We start from the raw sequence: 23668 nt of genomic DNA, 5'->3' as shown, positions 1-23668 counted from the left end.
GCATTTATAGCCCTTTTTAATCTTGGTTGCTTGACTATTTTCCTGCACTATTTCACAACTTAAATCTTGTCTTGTGTCCTCTTATGTATTTTTGGAACTCTCACATTTTCACATCATGATAAATCCATTCATTTAAAGAGGTCAGCAGTGAGAGTTGTTGAGTTTCTGCAGAAATGTAGTTTTTTGAGACACACAAAATTAAAGTGTTTTCTTTTGCACCATGAAAAACTTTGAGAGGATAATTGATGGTGTGTTGGAGGTTCCGTGAAATAGATGCTCAACATTACTACAAAGATAATTAAAAAGGTGTTAAACTGGATTAGAAATTGTAACCTGCTAACAGACTCTAGGATGCACAATGAAAAAGTCATCCAGCTAATATTAATGTGTTCTCTGAAACAGAGCTTGACAGGCTCTAAAGCTTTTGTAATACATAAAAAGAGTTATTTGAAAATTACACAAAGATTATAACTTCAGAATTTCAGCTGGAGGGAACCTTAAAACAGACTCTGGATGATGCACGAGCTGTCAAAGCAGGGCTGGATGTTATAAAAGTGGTTAATTATCCAAGAATACAATAGAAGAATTGAGCATAACTATCAGAAAACTACAGAAATAATTGTTTTAAAAGACTATGAGGCTCTTTATCTGCTGCTTTTATCACTACGACACATTCAGCACCAGATGCTACTCATTTTTAGGTTTGAACTTGGAGTATGTGCCATAACATGACTTAAAATTGTGAGCAGGTTCAAGCTGTTTGCTGTCTTGGGGCAGCAGAGGAACGAGGGCGTCCCTCATCCTGCTTGTCAGAGTGAGGTGAGGTAGAAGCTTTTTTCAAACATTTCTGTGGAGAGGAAGGATCCTATCAGCCAAGACCGGCCTTGTTCTCCTCATCCTCAGTTCCCACAGATACATGTGTTTGGTGGCTTCCTGCAAGCTCTCTGGCACTTTTCTGACAGTTTTTTTTTCCCAGGTTGTTGTTGAGCTTGGCAACACACAGTGAAACATCTGAGTCCATCCTGTCTTGTTGAAGTGAAGTGTTGGCTTTTCCAGAGCTCTCTGCAATGTGCTGTTGGAGCACGTGAAGCAGCTGCACGTGAATTGGCAGATTCTGAAGGTGAACCAATTTGCCAAATGCAACGGCATGCATCTGTAGGTCATAAATGCTGGATTTTATGAATTAATACTTGTACTTTCAGCTTATTAACATGAACACATTCTTCTCAGTCTCACATTTCTGCTGTGAGACAATAAGACATCACACCAGCTCAGTGTCACTGCAACAAAAATGTGTTTACACAAAGCACAGCCATCCTCACACAGAGGAGAGAAAAGAGTATAAGTATACCAGCAGTGAGATCCTTGTTTAACATGACTATTGTGGCGCTTCGGCTCTGTTTTATCGTCTGAAACGTAGCTATAATCATATTCACAATCCATAGCAGGGTTCACTGTAGATTGCCATCAGGTGTTATACTTTTATAGCAGGAGCACTGTAGTGGAAAGAAAATTGTCTTGGGGCTCATTTGAGAACAAAGTCTTTTATTGCTAAATCAAAAATATCCAGAAACATTATTTCTGTTATTTAAAACAGGACTATCTTTTGCAGTGATCTTAATCATATCTGCCCGTCGTGCCCACACCCTAGCGGGGATTCCTGCTGCCTAATTTGATCAATAAGGAATCATATGGGATGTTATTTTAATGTGGAAAATTATTTTCAGAGCCCTCCTAAGTGATGTCTCTCTCTAGCTGAGCTCCCCAGAATCCTAAATTAAAGTAGTGGACTGCCGCGAGGTACTTACAGAGAGACTTGCATATGTATGCAAAGCCTTTTAAGTGTGAAAGCCAAACACAGTCATGTTTCAATTTTTTAGGTGCATATTGGTTGTCCAGAGGGCAGTACACTCAATTTTCATATTTTAGCATTAATATCCGACAGGGCATTCCTTACTGTGACTGTGGATAATGAGGCTCCTGCACTGTCACCAGGACCAATATGCTTATGATATTACTGTTGTTTACTCAGTCTACATACAGGGAGGGTAGTGTAATTAAACCACCTATCTCTTGGCAGTAAGGTTATGAAGGGAATGTCAGTTTAAGCTACACAATATTCAAAATAATTATAAGATAAAAACTATTTTCTCTACAAAAGAAGCCTTGTTGTACTTTCCCATACAAACTCAAACAGGCTCAGCTTTTGGAAAGTGATTACAGCCCAATTTGTGATTCAATAACTATCACCTGGAAATCGCTTATAATTTGTAATAATTGCAGAGGATGTCTGTGTTTTTAATCCAGTGCAAATCAGCCGTGTCTATAATTTGTAAATAGATTCCCAGGGCACTTCCTACAATTTTTCATCACAAACCGGTCCTCTAAAAACACTCAACCAGTCTCAATCAATTTCTCCAAAATTTCAGGTGGAATTCATTTTCAAAGAAGGTCTTTTCTGATTCTTTCCTTGCCAAAATGTTTAAAGTACTCTGGATATAATTGAGCTTGTAGGAGACTCTTTATGCACCAATTTGTTATCAGTAAGTAGCTTCAAGTAGTGTTATTCATGAATGTAGATAAAACAACAATGGCTGAAACACAAAGCCTCCTATCAAAAATTTTCAGATTTGCTGATTTCACTCTGGATGATAAGAAGAAGAAATGCTGCTCACATTCAGTCTGCAATGAATATCATAACATAGTCTAAAATCAGTGTGTCGTGCATTGAGTATCCTTAACAAATAGTATTCTGCAAGAAAACAGTATGTTTTTTTAGTTTTCGCAAAAAAGTGAATTTTGCAGATAGGAGGTTTTGCGTTTCAGCCATTCAAATTCATAATAACAACAACAAAAAAACAAACAAACAAAAAAACCTACTACAGCAAGGTGTTTAGCAACTCCATAACTCTTCAAAAAAAGCTTGAAACAAGATTTGGCGCCTCATCCTGGAAAAACAATACCAATTCCAACCACTGGTGTCACTGCAATCAACACCAAACAGAAAGTCAATTCAGGCTGAAAACACGGTTATTTCTGCTGTTTAATTCTCTAATTCTCATTATCATTGTAACTTTGATGTTGATGGGGTCATCATGTCTTTTAAGGCCAGCCTGAAGTGGACACTACAGGAACTGCACCTCTATGTTTATTTCATTTGCAAGCACTGGAGTCTGCTGTTTGACGCAACCAATGTAGTCTCTCTTTGCATTGCCTTCTTTATTGAAACATGTAGACTATATCGACTTCTCCAGCAGCGGCACTGAAATTGCATGTATTTTCAGCTGCAGATGATGAGAAGCAAAAAGCAGAGATACAGAATCAGACATTACGCATATTTAAGTTCATAGACTTCATCTGGTCTTTATTTGTCTGCTTTTCTGATAAATATTTACAGTCTCACAATATCACCAGCTCTTGCTAGGGGGGAAAAAAAATCCCATAAACCTTTGCTGCAGTTGCACAAGGATCTCTTGTCCCCTCTTTAGGCATCACATTTGTTTAGAGGAGCTTCGAGCATAAGAGCCACTACCAGCTCTTGAAAAATAATAACTCACACTGGAAAAGCAAGCTAATGTCAAGTTGAAAATTAGCAGGTAGTGAAGTAGGTTGGAAACCGTTGCAAACTTCACATCTGCATCATACAGCACTCACCACATCTGTCCGATACCTTAACATAATCAAGTCTTTGCATCATCTTTGATTATTTATGCAATAAAAATAAAGTGCAGTTTTCTCTCTCTGCGTAAGTGTTTTAATGTGACAGTGAATCTCTTTAAATTAGGCTTGAACTTTAGCTTTTATGAAAGGTAGAGTAATGCTTGACCACTTTATTTTGGGTTCAGGTTAGGTTACTAACAAAGTACAATTACCCCGTTAACGTACTTAAGTAGATTTTTCAGGTACTTAGTACTATTTTCATTTATTTATCATTTTTCTCTTCGTTTCTTTCTTTACTTTTTATAGTTCTCTCATTTTTTTTGTGTGCCGCAACACCAATGTGCATCAACTGTTTTGAATTTTCAAAGACACAGGAGGAGACACGGCTGTCTATGTGTATTGCGTGCATGTGGCATGTGCGTCAGAGCGGGTCATCTGTAGTCCCTGGGTGTGTCACTCACAATGACACACAATTAAAAGGTTGATTAAGAGCTGGGTGTATGAGCATGATTTGTTACACCATAGTGTAGAAGCTAATCCTGGTCCAGAATTCAGTGTTCAGAAGTGTGATGTTTTAACCTTGAGTGTTAAATACAAATGCCTTAAGGACTACAGTGGGGAAAATAAGTATTGAACACGCCAACTTTTTTCTCATCACAACTATTTCCAAAATGCAATTCAAACAAAATTTCTGCCAGACATCAGTATTGACTCAAATAATCAACTCATGAAAAGAAATCACGTTCAGGTCCATAGATAATGATTATGTGGAATTAAGTGTGATAACACAGAAAAAAAGTATTGAACACGCCAACTGAGACTCATCTAATACTTAGTGGAGAAGCCTTTGTTTGCAATGACAGCTTCCAGACGCTTCTTGTATGTTTTAACTAATGGCCCACACTGCTCAGGTGTGATTTTGGCCCATTCCTCTGCACAGATGGTCTATAAATCTTGAATATTCTTTGGTGCCCTCTGGTGAACCCGTTTCTTTAGTTCTTTCCACAAATGTTCAATTGGATTTAAGTCAGGTGATTGATTCGGCCATTCTAACAGATTGATTTTCTTTTTTTAGAGGCCATGGTGGTGGAGTGCATTACCTATTGTTTTCTCTGTAACAATTGTACCTGCTGCCTCCAAGTCTTTCTGGAGCACTTTCAGGGTGGTCCTTGGCTCGTTGAGTACTCTTCTGACAATCTATCTGACTCCCTGGTCAGAAATCTTACAAGGAGCTCCTGTGCGTGGCCTATTGATGGTAAGGTGGTGCTTCTTCCACTTGCGAATAATGGCCCCAACACTGCTGACTGGAATATTCAGGTGCTTTGATATAAGTCTGTAACCAGTTCCATTCTGATGCTGGGCAAAGATCAGGTTGTGAATGTCTTCAGAGAGCTCTTTGCCTTTACCCATCATTAGGTGTGTTGTATTTAACTGCTTGGTGAAAAAACTACCTTTTTTATAGGACCATCAATTTGCTCTAGCCCAGCTGATGTTGGTTTGTACTAATTGTAAGTTCAAGTAATAATTACTGACAGATTTCAGGTGGTATGTTGCATTTCCTTGCCAAAGTTTACTGCCTTTCCATGGCGTATTCAATACTTTTTCCCTGTTTTTTATCCTACTTAATTCCACATAATCATTATTTATGGACCTGAATGTTGTGATTTCTTTTCATGTGTGGATTATTTGAGTTAATGCCAATGTCTGGTAGAAATTTCGTTTGAATTGCAGCTTCGGAAATAAATGCAATGAGAAAAAAGTTGACGCATTCAATTCTTATTTTCTCCACTGTAAGCATTTTACTTCACTCAAGTAAAGAATCTGGGTACTTTTGCCATCTCTGGTTAGACTCAGTTGCCTTCACAGTACCATGTTATTGAGCTCTAATATGTTGCTGTAATTGAGCTGAGGGATGCCTCAAATCGATTTGGTTGGTGGAGCCTCAGCTGACCAAGACCATTATTTAATACGCCAAAACTACGCTCCCAGGTCGATCAACAATCAAATCCCTTTGTTGGTTTGAAGCTTTAAAGCCCTGTATGAAAGCTGCTTTACATCCAAACTTGCTGTAAAACTTGCTCTGAGCTCTGCATATCCAACCTCAGCCAAGGATTACAGGCATAGCATTATTAAACCAAGTTCCTCACCTTCAATTTCAAAAGCAAACAATCCCACAAAGTGTCCTCATTGCCAAAAAGAGATGATTAAAACAAATGTGCTTCATTGTGAGTGGAAGGCAGGAGTACTTACCCTTTCGGTCACGTATTCTTTAAGCCTGTGTAAACCTGCGAGCTGCCAGCTCCTGATTAAAATGTGTCTTTCATGACGCAACAGCAGCCAAATTCTAACACCGTTTCAGAGTGAAATTAATGGGTATAAAGACCACATCCCTTCACTGTGGATGAAACTTGACTCGGGTTATGATTAATAAGGACATTTATGTGAAAAGCTTTATAATTTGTAGCTCCGCAGTGACAGCATTGAAATGGCAGCAGGTAGAATAAAGATTAGAGTCCGTAATACTGAAATCACTGATGCCTCTAAAAGAATTAACTTTAATTCCTCTTGGCCTTTAAATTCATACATTCCTTAAATCCTTGTATATCAGTGAATGCAGAGTGGAACGTTTGGGGCTGAAGACTTGTCTCTTTGCGGTTTAAGGTACACTAAAGAGAGAAGAGTGCATCCTGCATCACCAGCCCTCACTCCAGCAAGCTGTTGGAGGAAAAAAAAATAAGTGGCAACATTCCCACAGTTAATTAACAGGAAACCCAGTGTATTGGCAAACAACCACACAGTCTGTAGAGAGGATGGTGGGGGAGGGGAGACGTGGATGGATGGTTGTATCTGTCAATAATTGAAATGAGAGCCAGCCCTGTGAATGATCATCATAGGCAGCAGGGAGCCATCAGCTGCATCTGTTTGACTCCCTAAAAAGACCAATAGTGTTAATATGCATGCAAATTAGACTAATGCACATGTTTGCAAATACATTCCAGAGGAATCTGCCTTTCCTGCTAATACCACACCTGCATCAAAAACCCCTTTCACACTGAATGTATGAATAGCTGATATGATCTGTGGATTCATTCAGGAGATGGCAGATATTTACGGGGCTTAGACAGCCGATGTGCAGATGGGCTCAGGCAGATTGCTTATATTTTCCAGCCTGTTCAAGATATCTTGAGTGACAGAGAGCATCTTTAGACCATCTTCACACACCAGTTGCATCCCTGACTGCCATCTTCCTTATCTGATGGCGATTTACACTTCATCCACATTTCTGAATTTTGGTTTTCCTTGAGGCCACTTTTAACAGATTCATACAAGGTCCCTGTGGTCATAGGCAAGGGTCAGAATAGATACATCGGTAAATAGAGAGCCTTGGTTTCTGGCTCAACTCTCTCTTCACCACAACGTAACTGCATAGCGCCCACATCACTGCCGACGCCGCACCGATCTGTCTGTCAACTCTTGCTCCATTTTCCTCTCACAAGACTCTCTCCCGACCCGGAGTGGGCAGTCCACCCTTTTCTGACAGAGAACCATGGCCTCGGACTTACAGGCGCTGATCTTCAACCTGGCTGCTTCACACTTGGCTGCAGACCACCCCAGTGTGAGCTGGAGGTCAGTGTTCGATAAGGCCAACAGCAAAAACAAGGACCACATCTCTGCAAAAAGCAGAGATGTGATCCTGGGACCCCCAAACCTTACTCCCTCCACCACCTGACTGCGTCTAGAAATCCTGTCCAAAAAAGTAATGAGTGGAATCCGTGACAAAGGGCAGCCCTAGCAGAGTCCAATCTTGACTGTGAACGAGATGGACTTACTGTTGGCAATATAGACCAAGCTCTCACTCCAGAAATACAGAGCTTGAGTAGCCCATAACAACAGGCAACTCCATATTCCTCACCTATGGCCGTTGCTGAGCTGTGGGTAGTGACCAAGAACAAGAGTAGAGCTACTGTTTCTTGGCATCGAGAAGAGCCACATGAGGGGGTTCAGGCATCTGGTGAGGATGCCTCCTGGATGCCTCCTTCGGGAGGTGTTTCAGGCATGTCCAGCTGAGAGGAGACCCCGAGGTAGACCCAGGACATGGTGGAGAGATTATATCTTTAGTCTGGCCTGGAAACACCTTGGTATCCCCTCAGAGAAGCTGGTGGAAGTGGCTGGGGACAGGGGCCGCTGATCTTCGCTGATGGCACTGCTGCCCCTGGGACCTGGACCTGGATAAGCGGTGGAAAATGACATGACTTGACAAACAAGGCCACTCACCCATCTTGGCAATTTAAGCAAGATTTCTTAGGTATCCTAATATCGTATGCAACCTGAAGCTTTGCTAAATTAGTTTCACTGATGAGTGGTGCAAGGTGGAGTACAGGAAGCTCTAAAAAGCTCTGTTAAAACACCATCTGTACACATCTGAAGTTTATGTGACAGTATATTAGCATTTGTGCCTCCCAGCATGCCTCTGACAGGAGGCACAAAAGCAAAACACACACCCATCAAATTACATGGAAAACTTCAAATCAAATACCTTAATCAGTATGATCATACATCAGGAGATGGCAGTGTCAAGCAGCTGCACTGAAAGAGAGGAGGAGACGTCTAATTATATAATCATGTTCCAGTGTTTACAGACGTGGGCAGAGGAGATGTCCAAACATTCTTCTGTAGGTTTGTTGCTATATTAATAGGATGTACCATAATATCCTGTGAGTGACAGAAGACAGACGTTCATTTTTATCACATTTCACTGTTTTCTTCTATACATTCAGTGCTGCAACTTTTCCTTCACTTTGTTGATTCAGTGGTACATAGTATGGCTGACCATTAAAATCTCTTCTACTGGTAACAGTACTAGTTTTTTTTTCTTTAGTTCTTAAAAAAACTCTAACAAGAAGTGTTTCTTTGGAGCAGACTTTGGAGCCAAACAGCATTCAAGGTCTTTTATAGTTTCTTTGAGATGCGATGCAGGGGTGTGTTAAAACATTGTGGCTGGGGTGGCACCATTAGGGCACTGAAACTCCTGTGTATTACTTTAGTATAACAGTCTGAGTCTCGGGTTTGAGAACGGGGGTGGGGGGTGTTTATTTTATACAGATACAGATATTGTAAAAGTGTGAACAATAACAGTGGTAACATTTTATATAAAACCATGCAAGTAGAAAATGCTTGATCTCTTTTCCAGATTTCTGAGGCGATTAAACCAGGAGAACAAGGAAATCAAAGGGGGCAGATTTATTAAGGAAACACAGCAATAAGTGAACATAGGTTGGCTGATTATTCTACTGCTCAGATGATTGAAGTATCTCAGGTCTTTTGTTTGATTGCTTTTTTTTTTTTTTTGGATTGGTCTATTAATGTATTCCTACATCAGGAGGTTGCAAATCTCTGTCACCGATTGATTGTATAAAATATGAGTGTAGTCTCTGCAACATCGCCGGCCTGTGACTGGAATGGTGAAATGAAGCCAATCCACGGACTGATTGAAATGACATTTCAAAAAATTGAAGTGTGGTCCAATGTCAAGCCAGATCATCTCTGTTTATCGCCATCAAACTGAGATGAGGGCTTGAGTTGGACATTGAACTTGAGTCTGAGCTAAAACCAACACAAACTTGGATTCATACTCAACGTGGTCTCCCCGCTTTAGACACTTGAGAAATCACTCAGTCTTAAAATTTGACTGATACAGTTTTTTATTTACTTTTTCAAATTTTGTGTATTTGACACGTTAACATCACAAGCTTATATCATGTGTGACCTTATATCAGGGATGGGTATTTCCAGCAAAAGAGCAATTTGATATCCGCTCATAACATTGATTATCAAACTTACTTCTTTGGGTGACGAAAACAAACACTGTTGATTGCGGACAGCGCAACACGTCTCCTTGTTCTTGTTTTGGCTGTAAATCCTCCAGCCTGTTCACCTCTGGTCTGGCTCCGTTCAATGTGTCAGTTTGTTGCTGTGGTCAGGTTAAACACGACCTGGTTTTGGATTCAGTTTGTTTTATTTTGAAAGTCATTGGGTAATTTAGATGGTTTCCATGTACAACTTCCTGTCCTGCTCAACCTGCTTTTTGAGAAACTGATACATAACTGCTCCGGCATCCTGCATAAAACTGGGATCTGCAGCAGACAGGATAAAAAAGATCACATCAGTTACTTGAATATTTGAAAATCATTGCCCATCCCTGCCTTACCTGTCTGGTGTGTGAGTGACTACACACCACAGATAACACTATGGCGAGAACACCAACTGCAGCTGCCACAGCACCATGTGTCCCACACATAAAGCAGGCCTGGGCAGGCTGATCAGATATATTTATTGACACACTCTGTATACATGTTTTTATCACTTTCTAGAATCAATAACTAAATAACCCACCCTCACTTCATGCCTCCTCATTGAATGGCTTGTGAATGCCTCAGTGCATGCTCTACTGGTGGTCAGACTTAAAAGGACATTCTTTACTTTGTCTCCTTTGTTGGTGTAAAGATTGAGGTCAATGTCTCATGTTCGATGTAACCCTCTCACACTGCTGGTGTTCTCACAGCTCATTCACACACAGATCATCTTTTGTGGTCACTGAACATTGAGTGAAACATTCGATGACAGGAGTTGTGGTATTTGAGCTTCTGTGAAAAGCACACTGCTGATGAGTACGGTCAAAAGATCACAGCCGTGGAGAAACAAGAGGAGGCAGGGGGGACATGCTGCTGTTTTCAGTAAAGGAGGAAAGGTGAAGGTGATTCAGAGAAGAGGCAGGATTAATGCTGTTAACATGGATTTTCTCTTTTGAATCTAAAGGAAGAAAGCAGAAATATAGAAAACATATAGCAGGTCTAATAAAGATGGGGAATTGTGGGTGCCCCTTTTCAACAGAAACAAGTCATCTCTTCAGGTTTATGAATTCAGGATACAACCAATAAGTCCGCGTAAAGTATCCTCTGTCTGTGTCCTTGCCTCTCCTCGAGTGTTGGACCGTGTCTTGACAGACAAGCTGCCAGGCCGAATAAACTGTGACCACGTCTCCCTCTCGGACAGATGGAGTGGCAGATCTTGCGGAGAGGTTTTGATCTGGTCCTTGGATGTCCTCTGCTCCACAGAAGAGCACTGGCTTAAATGATGGAGGCAGTTGGTGCTTTTGAAAATATTGGAGTCTTTTCCTACTCGGAGAGGACGAAGCTGAGACAAGTGAGCAAGACTTTGAGTGGCTGGAGTTGGCTTTGTGAGTTTGGGACGAGTTGATCAGACATATGGACTAAACCTTCTCATATTGTACTTCTTAATGATCTGGAAAGTAGGTACAGGGTTTTATGGATTACTTCAGGAACAAAGATAACCAGCCCTGTGGCAATGAACAGTAAAAACCTGCTCGGTCCAAATGTGCAGAGATGTGTTGCTGAGGTGTTAATTATGCAGATCAGGTGCTGCAGAGTTATTTTAACAGACTGGATCTGTTGGAAAAATCTATTCAGGCTTTTACTCTCATGCCAAACTGCACACAGATTTTCCTGAATAATCAGAATATTTTTTGTTAAAAATAGACATTTGAAGAGAGCTGTCACTGTGTGTTATCTTAGATAGAACTCAGAGGAGAAACTTCACCAAAAGAGGAAACAGAATATGACTTAATGAAAACTAATTTCATACACTTTTATAAAAATGGAGAAAACAACTGCTGCATCTGATAAATACAGCTCAAAGTAAAAGCACAAGCTTGTTTCTGGATGTTCTTAACAAGATTCTTTGATGATGCAACTGAAACTTTATGCCTTATACAATCATTTTGTGTTATTTTGATTGGAGCAAAAATGTTTGGTTTAAGGCTTTGATATTCTTGACATTATTCCTGATAACTTTGAGGAGAAGTGGAAGATTTTGTTTAGTGGTGCTGTGGCTTTTGGGTCTAAATCCTGGTGACATCAAATTTAACCTTTATCACATACTGAAGACCAACAATCCTCAAATTGGGGTATGTGTTTTCCCAGAGCGCTCCAGGATGTATGTGAGATTTAAATGAATATACTTGGAAGATAGCATCCAAGTTGCTGTCCGTCGAGAATCCGCTTGAGGCTGGCTGCAGAACGTCTTGGGTCTGAAACGCTGATTTCACTATCGGCATACACTGCACTGTGAGTGAATTTTTTTCTAACTCAGTGGTTTAGAAGTTATTAGGATCATTTGCAACTAATCAGAGGCACTGCTCAGGTCACGTGACTGGCGAGCGCCCTGTAACTGACCGAAGGAAAACTCACTACCGGCGTCATAGCAAATGTGGCTCGTCGGCGGATTGGCTTCATTTCACGGTTTCAGAAACAGACGGGTGACGTTGCGGAGGCTACATCCATGTTTTTCACAGTCTAGGTTATAGACACAGGTTGGCTTTTGCCATGACAACACAAATAATGGCGCCGTGCCTGAAGAGAAGCAGCAATATTGCTGAAAACACTGTAGGACTGAAGTCAAAGAAGGCAAAACCAGAGCAAGTAAAATTTTGTCAGTATTTCAAAGAGTACAATGTGAAGGGATTTACATCCCAATCCAAGTTAGTATTTATTTTATTTATTTATATATTTTTTAATCCGCAGGGAGAAATTAGCCAACAGTAGCATGAAGCAAGCACATCTTCAGGTGCATTTTTATTTTTAGCAAAACTTTTATTCTTTTTTTTTCTTTTGTTTTAATTAGAAAAAATATGTATTTATAAAATGTATTTATTTATTTATTTATTTATTCATTATTCATTAATTCATTCAAATTCCAGCTTGGGAGCAGCACTTTAGTATGATCCAAAAAAAGACATTGCAAGTTATTTTTTATTTTTATGTACAATCAAAGTCTTCATTTATAATAAAGTTATTTATTTTTTAACAAATATTCAGTTATTTTTAAAGTTGACGTGGTTTTAATTTTTTTGTATCCATCCAGTCTCTATTTTCAGTGTTAACATCAATGTCCATGTTAATAAAGAATATTCAATAACGACCTATGAGCTACAGTGTAGGGATGCACTGATCCAACTTTTGTGGTTCTGATACTAATACCTGGGCTTTGGTATCGACCGCTACCAATCCAATACCAGTGTTAAATAATTACTTACACGCCCTACTGTGAGATAAGATTGGTAATGTTCTGGGTAAAAGGCAAAATATGAGTATATGGAATTAATGAAGTTTACATTAATTTAAACTATAAAATATTTAAATGTTTGCCATCAAAACAATTCTTCAGAATTTAAACAAGTTCTTTTCAAATGTAAACTTTTATACTCCATTGATTGGCAATGCATCAAAAAACAAAGCAGGTGCATCAGAGGCAACATTTCAAATCAAGTAGCAAAGAGTGCTGGTAGAAAAAAAAATGGCTCAAAGCTGTTTGCCAGGCAACATGGATCTCTTCCCACTGGTATTGGTGCATCCTTAGTACAGTGCTGTGTTTGATATTTGTTTTTCCCAGCCAATCATCTTCATTTCAGCATCACTCTATAAGTCTGAATTTTTAATGTGTGCGAACAGTCTGAGCCTAAAAATCATTTTAAGGTTTTTATTTTGAAAAGAGCATCTTCTCTATCGCACAAAGATAATGTTTAACAGCTGTGAATAGTTGATTGCAGTGTTTTTTCTGGGTTTGAAATATCTGTAATGTCAACACACACAAACATCCATCTTGTGCTGGTGATTATAAATATTTCCTGTACTGTAATCTTGAAGTTCTCTGAATCATATTTGTGGTGCAGCAAAGTGACGTTCTGGGACTCGTCACCTCCTCGACAACTATTTTCGTCACAGAGAAGAGGCCCCGGGTCTTATCCTGGCCCGTTTGGCAACTGTCTGCTGCTTTTAAAGGATATGAGTGGAGCTGATGTGATTAGCCAAATTGAAGCTCGCCCCAAGTCCACCTGCTGCTAATGTATTCCTCCTCCTCCTAAGAGAGCATTCATCCCACTGCAGCCACTTCTCCATATTAGGCTGCGTCAGGATTACGCTCGTGGCATTAGTCACAAAACTAATTGGCAATACCCACAGGAGCTTATGACATAAGTCTGTACTTTTGCACCCAGTTTGACAGCAAAAAGTGTTTAGTGTGGAGTATTTATTTGGTTCAGTGCTGTGTGTGACACCGCTTTAGTACTCTGTCTGGTGACTGGATGATACAAGCCATTTTACTGTAATCTCGCAGTGAATAACATCTGCTGTATGACACAGAAGCCTCAGTAGACTCGACGTTGAGGTGAGACCCGTTTTCCTGTTGGTGCGCCATAAATTTGCTTCACAAAGCAAAAGACTTCTTTGTAAAAGTGATCAGAGCGCCTCGCATCTGCATCAGGCTGAAGCAGCAGCGTGATGTCGACTGATGGTGACATGCCTAGTGGAAATCATCTGCAACTGTAGCCTGATTACACACTTTTCAGATACATCCCTGCTCTGATTAAATGTGGAATTCTGATGTGATGTAAGGTCGCAGCAGAACGCCGCCTCAAAATGCTCACAGACACTCCAAACTTGAATTAACTTCTGTGGCTGTTTGATGCCACTTTCATAAATTATTGATGCAGCCTCGTCTTCCTCCAGCCCTGCCTCCAACTTCTTTATCCTTTGAGATTATCAATGAGAGCTTCTCTGTAATTCTAACAAACAGCTACTTCTTTTGTTCCCATCTGCTCGTCGCTGAAGCAGAGAGGGCCTCTGACATGACGACGTGAGGACAAACTGGAGCAAGCACCTCCAGCTGCACTGTCTGTACCTGTCCCACCTGGAGCACCATCGATACCAATCCCTCATGGTGGAGATTACTGACGGCTTTGTGCTGCCTGAAAACTAGTTTCCTCTCCTACAAAAGGATCAATATAGAGATAAAGTTCTGAAAGGCGGGGACAAATTGAGGCCTTCTTTTCCTCCTGAGACAATGCAACAGCTGTTTAACTGTGAAAGGTGGAGGGCCGTAATTGTTGTGTCAGTTGCATTTGGCGTTGCAGAAGGAGGTAAATTTCTATGATTGAACCGGAGCGGGAAGGTGAGTGCCGGGAAAAAATGCAATTAGTAAAACAATAGATGATACAACTTGTGGACATTTCCACTTGAATTGATGGCAAGAGAGACAGTTTGGATCCCAGTGCCCAGATGGCACACAAGTTTTACTCACTTCCATATGTGTTAAGCTGTTATTGCCGCCTGGTTATGATTAAAGGCAGCTTGGTGATGGGTTTGCATATTTAACCCTTTAACATCACTTCAGTCAGGGCTATAGTGAGGCAGCCATATGCAGTAGTGCCACTTCCACATTTGACTGCTCAGCATATCGTGCTTCTTTCCAGCTGCTCACTAAGAATAAAGTGTTGTATAACAGCTCTAACAGTTGTTCTTTACTCCACCAGTTGCATGCATTGTGAAATGTACTTGTATGAGAACACAGGCGGTTGGTGTTGTAAACATTCTGAGTCAAGATCATGGTGTAATATCCAGTCTTGCGTTGAGAAATCGACACAGAAGTAGGACGGATTAGCCAAGTCTTGATGACTCTGATCAGCATATAATTTGGCAATCTGGGCCCTTACTCCACTAAGATCAGAATTAGAGTGGGAAATACTTTATTTATTTTGGGGACAAAAGTAAAAATAAAATGTAAAATCTCAGTTGCAGTTGTCCATTTTGCAGAGTTGGGATGAAAACAGCCAGAATTATGATAAATGAGATTGAAATGTAAGGGTCCTTCAGCTAACAGTTTAATTTCCAGACAGTGAATCTGTTTTGCAATCACTCAGGAAAGACTGGAAGCCATTGATGGTGACGTTGCGGTTGGTAGTATCCTGATGCAACCACATCTCTGGGACGGATCGCCAAATAAGCCGATACGAGCCATCCCACTTTTTGGGAACCCTTCCGTAGGGGTGCCAGACTAAACCAATCCAATTCGGGAAGGTGGAGCTACAACACTGCAGTCCATTGATTGGTCAAAACAATCATCACTTACTGTGGGACAGAGGCTGTATTTCTCTTCATGGCACACAGTCTTCTCTGAAACCAAGCTTGATTGCGTTTTGTAACAAAAAGCTACATTCCAATCACAAAGAAGATAAGTTGCTGGATGTCTTCTCATGTTGGATTTATTAGTGGGGTACAATGTGTCGCGCTGCTATGGCTTCACGCTTTTATGTAACTGATGCAAGTATCGGCATCTGGCTTACACGCCACCTACCACGAGGGGGACAGGGTTGGCTGTGGAAACGCAAACAGAACCAGGCTTCACCGAGCCAACCTGTAGCAAACCGTACAGATCTAAACTGGACTGCTTGGTGGAAACAGATCTTAAGACACACCATACTGCATTCCTTAAACTCCATCTGACTCCTGGTTAGTCCTGTTAGCTTATCCATTTTATGTATCTTTTTTATCTAGATGTTGTTATTTGCACCACTTGTGTGGTCATTCATTGCAGTAGCCCTCTCTTCCTTGACCTTTTTTCTACATTCCTTCTTCCTTTTTCAGTTCTCTGTATTTGGAGCCTGTGTGACTTTTGTGACTCTTTTGTTGGTCATGAACACCAAAATGGTGTCACTGCAGTGGTGTTTCAACTACTTTTGATCTACTTTTGTGTCCGGGGATCCTCGGTGTAACCATGGACTCATTGTTTAAACATGAGATTAGCTGTCACAAGTGCTAGACCCAATGTTCCCCCCAAGCTGAAGAGAAAGAGGCAACGACGCCATGCTCGGGCTACTGGGAAATGATATTGAATACAAGATCTATCTCCGATGTGATGGAAGAGCTAGCAGTGCTAACACAGAACTAACGTGAATACCAGAGGGCAGAGTAGCATCATGCCATTAACAGAGACATGGTTAACAGAGCTAACACCAGATACCGATGCCACATTAGAAGGATTTCACCATTCATGGGGGATAAGAACAAAGGAAAGCAAGACTGTACAAAGGGGTGAAGTCCAGCTCAGTCCTTGGCAGCCCTCTGGACCCCTGGAGGTGGAGCCTGATGGGAGAATGATGGCTAAGCTGTTTCTGATGGACAATATGTCCCATCTCTTTCTGAAGACTGTTTACCTTTATGTTAAGAGTATGTGCACATTTCATACTTTTGTATTGGTTCTTTACATATTTAATGTGGTCTAATAAGCCCTGAATATGTTTTTCTAGGTTACACTTTTGATATATTCTTATTGTAATGTTTACACTGTACATTTTCTTGTTTTTGCTGCTGTAACTGTTGTGGGACTAACAAGGGATTATCTCATTTTGGCAAAGATCTCACACTGACATTGAGAGAGGGAAGATGGATTATACACTCAGGTGCTGGGGAAATCTTTGAGTCTTCCACTTTACTGTTTTGTCCAATAACTCTTGTAAAAATGTAAACCAACTGTCTTACTGCGTCAATCCTTGGCGTGTTGCAAGAGGCCTTACTTGTGTAGCTCTGTAATCCTGACACCTTGAAGATTGAGAGCCTTTTGCTTTTGCTATCAGGAGGCCATGACAGTGTGGAAACTAAAACTGAAAATGACAGGACAGAGATTCCTCTGCAGATTTTGACTTTTTGAGGTTATGAGCGCAAACTTTTGATCCGCTGATGAACAGCCTGTTTGAGTTTTAATGCAGTTTTCAAAAAAGATGCTGACTCTCTATATTTTTCGTCTTTTGCTCTTGTTTCTTCTCTTTGCATTTCAAAGCTCGACTCACAACCTGCTTAAAATTCACCAGTGCAAAGTGCAAATTCTTGTCATTTTCTCTGTGGTTTTAAGATTTTTTTTCAGGAGTGTAGCTCCTCTCCAAAAACCTGTCATCTTGCACAAACGCTCTTCCCTTTTAGTTTTTGCCTCTTCTTCATCCTCTGTGTATTTTAGAGCTACTAGCTAAGCACAGGTGTAAACACAGCTTTAACAGCAGCAGAGTGCTAGCTAAAGTCTGAGGTTCCACTTTAATTAATGGTGAAACAATACACTACATTCAACAGGATTCTCTAAACACATGCCTAGAGGGGAAAAACATGAAAAGAAAATACCAGAGATGTTGAGTAAAAACAGTAAAATATAAAACACTAAAAAGAAACAATGAACAAGAGCAATGGTAACACACTGCTTCCATGTCATAACTCCAAAGAAACTTTTAATAGAGGGTTGATCTTCAGCTTTAGGATGAGTCAGTCTGGGAGTAAATGTAGGATTTTTGGCCTCACACATGCTCATAATTTTAGCAGTGGTGTTTCAAGTATTTGAAAGCTAAACTTAAGTAAAAGTAATGATATCTCACTTAAAATCTACTCCTGTAGAAGTGGGAGTTACCCACCAAAAATCACTTGAGTAAAAGTCTTAAATTAAAACTGTTTAAGAATCAAAAGTAAAAGTATAAAGAGAAAAAAAAAAAGAAATAGCTGTTTCTCTCACAAGCTATATTATGATTAATTCTCCCTCCTTCCTCAGCTCCCTTTACCTCCTGCTTCCTCTCTCATTCTTTCTCCTCTTGCTCCCTTTTTTTTTTAGGTTTGACGGTGAGATTTGGAACACCATCACTTTATTTTTGTTTTACAGCAAATGCAGGAGGCACTACATCCCGTGGGATGAACCTTTAATCCAGACAAAAGCCAGAATTTTTTTTAGGTATAGACAGGTGTCCTTCTTCTTCAAAAGCAGGGATCTCAAACTCGTGCCATGGAGGGCTAAGAGGCTGCAGGTTTTCTTTCCAACCAAAAACTCCACCGGCTGATTTCACTGATTACCTCACCTTCAAGCAGAGAGCAGGGACTAAATCAATGAAATCAGCTGTTAGAGTTTTTGGTTGGAAAGAAAACCTGCAACCTCTCAGCCCTCCATGGCACGAGTTTGAGATCCCTGTTCTAAAGCAAAACTAGAAGGTGGTGGTGGTGGTTTGGCGGTGTCTCAACTATTGCCAGTAGACAAGGTTGCCTCTATCATGCTGTAGACATTGTGGAATAGTGCTATGGCTAGCCGTTTTGACATTCAAAAGCTAGACTGTATATGCAATGCAGATATATGTGCTTTCTCATACACTGCAAAAAATGGATATCTTATCAAGTGTTTTTGTCTTATTTTCAGTAGAAGATGTCTTTTTAGACCTAACATGATCCACTTTTAGCTAACAAGTCCAGAGAAATGTCTTGTTTCAAGATGTTTAAAGACAAAAATGAGGTCTAAATTGCTTGAAACAAGTAAAAAAAAAAAATCTGCCAATGAAACAAGAAAAAAATGCTAGAAAATTTGCTTAAAACTAGAATACTGTCTTAATACAAATAACTTTTCTTTTGTTCGACTGGCAGATTTTTTTAAGCTTGTTTCAAGCAATTCAGACCTCATTTTTATTGTTTCCAGTGCAAGATATCTACTACGTCAAAATATGAATTGTGGATATCTGCAAATGAATTGTGGATACCTGTTATTCCATTTCAAGATATCTCTAAAAACATTTTGACTAGACAGAATTAGAATTACAGATATCTTTTTTTTCTTAAAAAAAAAGTAATTCTAATTCTGTCTCTTTATATCTAAATGTTCTGAAATGTTGTTTTTGTCTAGGGTAAAATGAATTTTAGATATCTTCATTGCATATCCAGTCTAGTGTTTCCATGTTAAACCAGCTTGCCGTATATTGCCAGCCTGTTTGTGGTGGTGCTGAGATAAGTCTCAGCTTGATGGTGCCTGATATAAGAGCGCCAGTAACTCCCCAAGAACACACTGTCCCAGTAACCCAGACATGATGAGACAATTATATACATTTAATTTTGTAGCGAGTAACGGTGACAATGTAAAAGTAGGGGAGTGAAAGTAACATTTCTTTTTTTTCAATGTAGCAAAGTGAAAGTGAAAGTTGCTGTACTGTACTGTACTTTTATTTCATTCATTTACACCACTCAATTTTCCAGGGTGAATCTCATGGGATGTGACCTAACCGCTAGGCTATCTGCGCCCCAGAGAAGCGTTTTTAACAAAGAGCTCAAATTTGACTGCATTTTAATCCAACCAGTTCTCCCAGATCGTATAAATGAAGTCAAATACTCACTGCAGACTCAGTCTGGCTTCACTTCTTCTTTGAACAAAGAAAATGACAGATTTATGCAGAAGAGGTGAAGTGAAAATTGCCATACAGCAGGCTGAGAAATGGGCTTGATTTAACTGTAACAAAAGATACCAGTGTTGAGACAGATTTATTTACTTGCCTGGAGATTGGTTCGTAAGGGGACAAATTTGGGTCAGTTAGTCTAACAGTGCTTTCTCATCTCATTCTCATTCAGCGCTTCTGGCTCGCCGGGTGTTACAGTTTTCATTATCATGAGCAGGGGAAACAGCAGAGGCTAATCTTTCCATGACCAAGTAGATTAAGCTTGCAAAGCAGTTTTTTGCATAACAGGAGCAAAATTATTGTTTGCAAAGTGCGAAGGCAACAGCTCTATGACCTTGTGCAGAGTATTACTCGCTCAGCCTCCAGCTCAGTCTCAGAAAACTGTGTGTGAGTGTGTGTGTGCAGGCGGAGTGGGCTAATTGATCCATGAGAGAAAATTACTTTGGGATGAAATCAATTAATTATTTCAAAGTGGACAAAAGAGTTTGCCAAACAGACCAGTGATGTGCGTGATGACAGCAGGAATACAGTCAATGAAATCTGTCCCATTTTGACAACACAATGAATGATAATGGGCCTTATGGTCTCTCTAATTGTATTAGGACTGTGTCGTCCATGAAAACAGTTGTTGCTGCAGGCAAGAGCAGCCTGAGTATGATCTGGAATTATACTGCGAACTTCCTTTTAATGTTGAATCCTTCATATAAAACACCAGCTTTAAAGCCAGTGTTCCCCTCATAACAGCCATGATACCAAATAAATTGAAACTGACAATTAAATATGCAAACTTCAGTAGCTGACTTGAGGAAGGTTGCCAGCCTCTTGTTAGGAGAATGAAATGTTCATGTCTGCCTACTTCACCTGCCAGAGTTCCCAGCTGTCAACCAAACACCCGATATCTCATTTATATCAGCAGCTATTTGTCCAAATCCTTCGACTGTGTGGGCAAGAGCAACAAGGCTCATAACTCGTCTCTGTCATAAACTGATTGATGTCAAAAACTTGGTACACAAACTTGATGAAACATGCAATAAAAACCAGTCAACATGATCGAGTAGTGGAAAAAGAATGTGCCAAGAGCCACCAAATTTTGGCTGTTGCTGCCAAATTTTCCTCATGGTGGATCCCGCACTCTGTTCTCTTTCCAGGAAATGTTTACCTTCCTGAACACACTTTGAAAACTTTGTTAAAAAGACTCCAAAAGCAACCTGGCTGCAAGTCACAGAAATTCTAGTCCCTGAATAAAGATTTTTTAAAGATGAGGGATCATTGAAGGCCACTACCAGCAAGAGCACAACCAGATAGTGGAGGATCAAAGGGCTGCCTTTGATATTCTCTGATAGATTCATTGAGCATATTGAGATACTATTCAAAGTCTCTACAAAGTGAATCCTTCTCCTACACACACTCACAAATAACAGAAAGAGAAAGACTGAGAAAGAGTGCTGCAGATGGATTTATACTACTCAAGCTTGCTTTATTCAGCTGAACACAAATAAATAAGAAAAATTAGCCTTACATGAAAAGTGATTGGATATCTAGATAGGTAGGTCTTGTGAAGGCCTGATGAGCTGCTGCTGGCTTTCTGTGCACAGATGCCAGAAAGACGTTTTCTAATTCATACAACATGTGTGATATCATAAATGCCCCACAGATTGGTGTATAGAGAAGCCATTTACAGCGCCATTATGCATTCACTTACTGCAAAATGTGCATTTATATGCAAATGAGACTAATTGCAAAACAACCATCAAATTCAGATATACCTTTGCTAAAAGCCTTAGGCAGATAAAATTTTCACTGTTTGCTCAGAGCTGGTGGTAATAGCATTTGAGCTCATGCTTATATTACACCAAGATGTAGTTTTCCACTCTACAGATTGAATCAGTCAGAGCTGAACTTAGGCTTTGATGTTACACACAACTGGGTTTTGTTCTATTTATTTATTTATTTATTGCCATTTATTTATTTCTAATTATATATATATATATATATATATATATATATATATATATATATATATATATATATATATATATATATATATATATATATATATACATATATATATACATATACATATATATATATATATATATATATATATATATATATATATATATATATATATATATATATATATATATATACATACATATATATACATACATATATATATATATACATTTATATATGTATATATACTTTTTTTTTTTTATTTCTTTTTTTTTGCTTTTTTTTTTTTTTTTTTTTTGCTTGCCTCAGGAAGTAAGCTGGATATACTACTGCATTAAGTATTTGTTTAAAGTTTGAGATGTTCCCAATTGAAACTCAACTCAGTTTAAAATCTACAAACTGCTCACTGATTAGAATAACAATATGCCAGGGTTGCCTGATGTACAATAATTGTTGTATTTGTATGATTTGTTTGTGAACCCTGAAGGCATATTTTACCACGTGATGTTTCCAGACAGTCTTGGTTGTTTGATGTGTGGGATACGAGTAATGTTTGTCTCAGAACAACTAGCATGATTGACAGCCAATCACGCTCCATGAGAAGTCGGAAGGAAGTTGAATTGAAGAAAATTGGCGCAACTGTAGAGGACAGGGGTGATGAATGATGGGCAGGGAATGAGTCAGCAGCATTGCCACCACAATTATAAAAAACAGTTTGAAAGGGGGTTTAATTTGGATGCATGGTTGAGATCTGTTGTGGGCTCTGAGCCTGACAGTTAAGCCTTTTGTTGGTGTCGCAACACAGAGCTAGTGGATGAAATTACAGTTCTAAAAACCCCACATAAAATCCAAAAGATACAAAGACAATGAAAAAATTCTAGCAACAAAAAGGTCAATCATCAGATGTGGGTGATGAATGACCATTCTGTGGCTGTATTTGACTATTGGACAAAAGTAAGGTTGTTGTTTTGGTTATAATGGGCGTACAATAATTTTACCCAACAAACAATAATTTTGAGTCTCTGGTACAATAATTCTACATTTCTTATCTGGCAACACGGCAATATGCTCAACAGCTGATTTTAACAAAAGAAGTTGAGTATACAAAACCTCCAGCTGCAGACCTCCTCTCTCAGCCGACCCTCTTGAAGGCTCCACTCTGGGATCCCCTCCACTGTCAGAAGGAAGTGACGTCAAGATTTTAAAAAAAAAAAAATGTATAAAATGCACATAACTAGTAACTCATCATAAATTGGTGGGAGATGTTTTACCTTATGCAGAATCACATGGATGGAAAGTCACTATGTATATTTGAGTGAAAGTCCAGTTCTTTGTTACATTTACATCCTCAGCACTAGTAAAATTAGACTTCAATGAATATATTCACTGCCTTATATCATATTGAAACAATTGTGTCCCTCTGGAGGAAATGAAGACAGTCAAGATTAGGTTCCCAATTTATGTTGACTTATTGATGACATGCATTTTATACTTTGATTTTTCAATGTAATTCTATTGAGGAATCAGGTTAACTGGGGTAATGGCAATGCAGGAAAAAACGGAAGATAACGATCTCGGTTTTAGTTTGTATTTTTTTGTTTCTTATTCTGACGTCACTTCCTTCTGACGGTAGAGGGGGTCTCAGATTGGAGCCTGCAAGAGCATCGGCTGATTAAACCTTATTTGACTTGCAGTAAAAACAATATTTGGTTTCATTACCAGCCATAAAAGGGTCAAGACAATTTGTTTGAGGCAAAACCAATGAAGAGTGAGCGGTAAAGTTGCTGTACTCCCTCAAATCGCCCAAGTTTATTTCACACTGGGACTTCCTGAGTTTCTCCCACCTTCAGGAAACAGTCCTGCTCTCCCCAGTTTGCTCTGACAAAAGCTCCCGGCTTTGCCCACCGACTCAGCTTTTATAAATTACCTAACTGTCAGCCTTATAAATGGCAGCACCTT

General features: G+C 39.6%; 1 protein-coding gene across 1 annotated transcript in view; it reads left to right on the top strand.

Annotated features, from left to right (window-relative positions):
• tmem132e (transmembrane protein 132E) overlaps positions 1-23668 on the top strand; it is a 612961-nt gene that overhangs the window by 352347 nt on the left and 236946 nt on the right. The gene's annotated exons all lie outside the window — the stretch shown is intronic.

Source organism: Halichoeres trimaculatus, unplaced genomic scaffold (genome assembly GCF_033239565.1).
Source record: "Halichoeres trimaculatus isolate MK-OKI-2021-1 unplaced genomic scaffold, fHalTri1.1 fHalTri1_scaffold_6, whole genome shotgun sequence".
NCBI lineage: Eukaryota > Metazoa > Chordata > Actinopteri > Labriformes > Labridae > Halichoeres > Halichoeres trimaculatus.
This window is presented reverse-complemented; position numbering and strand designations above follow the sequence as displayed.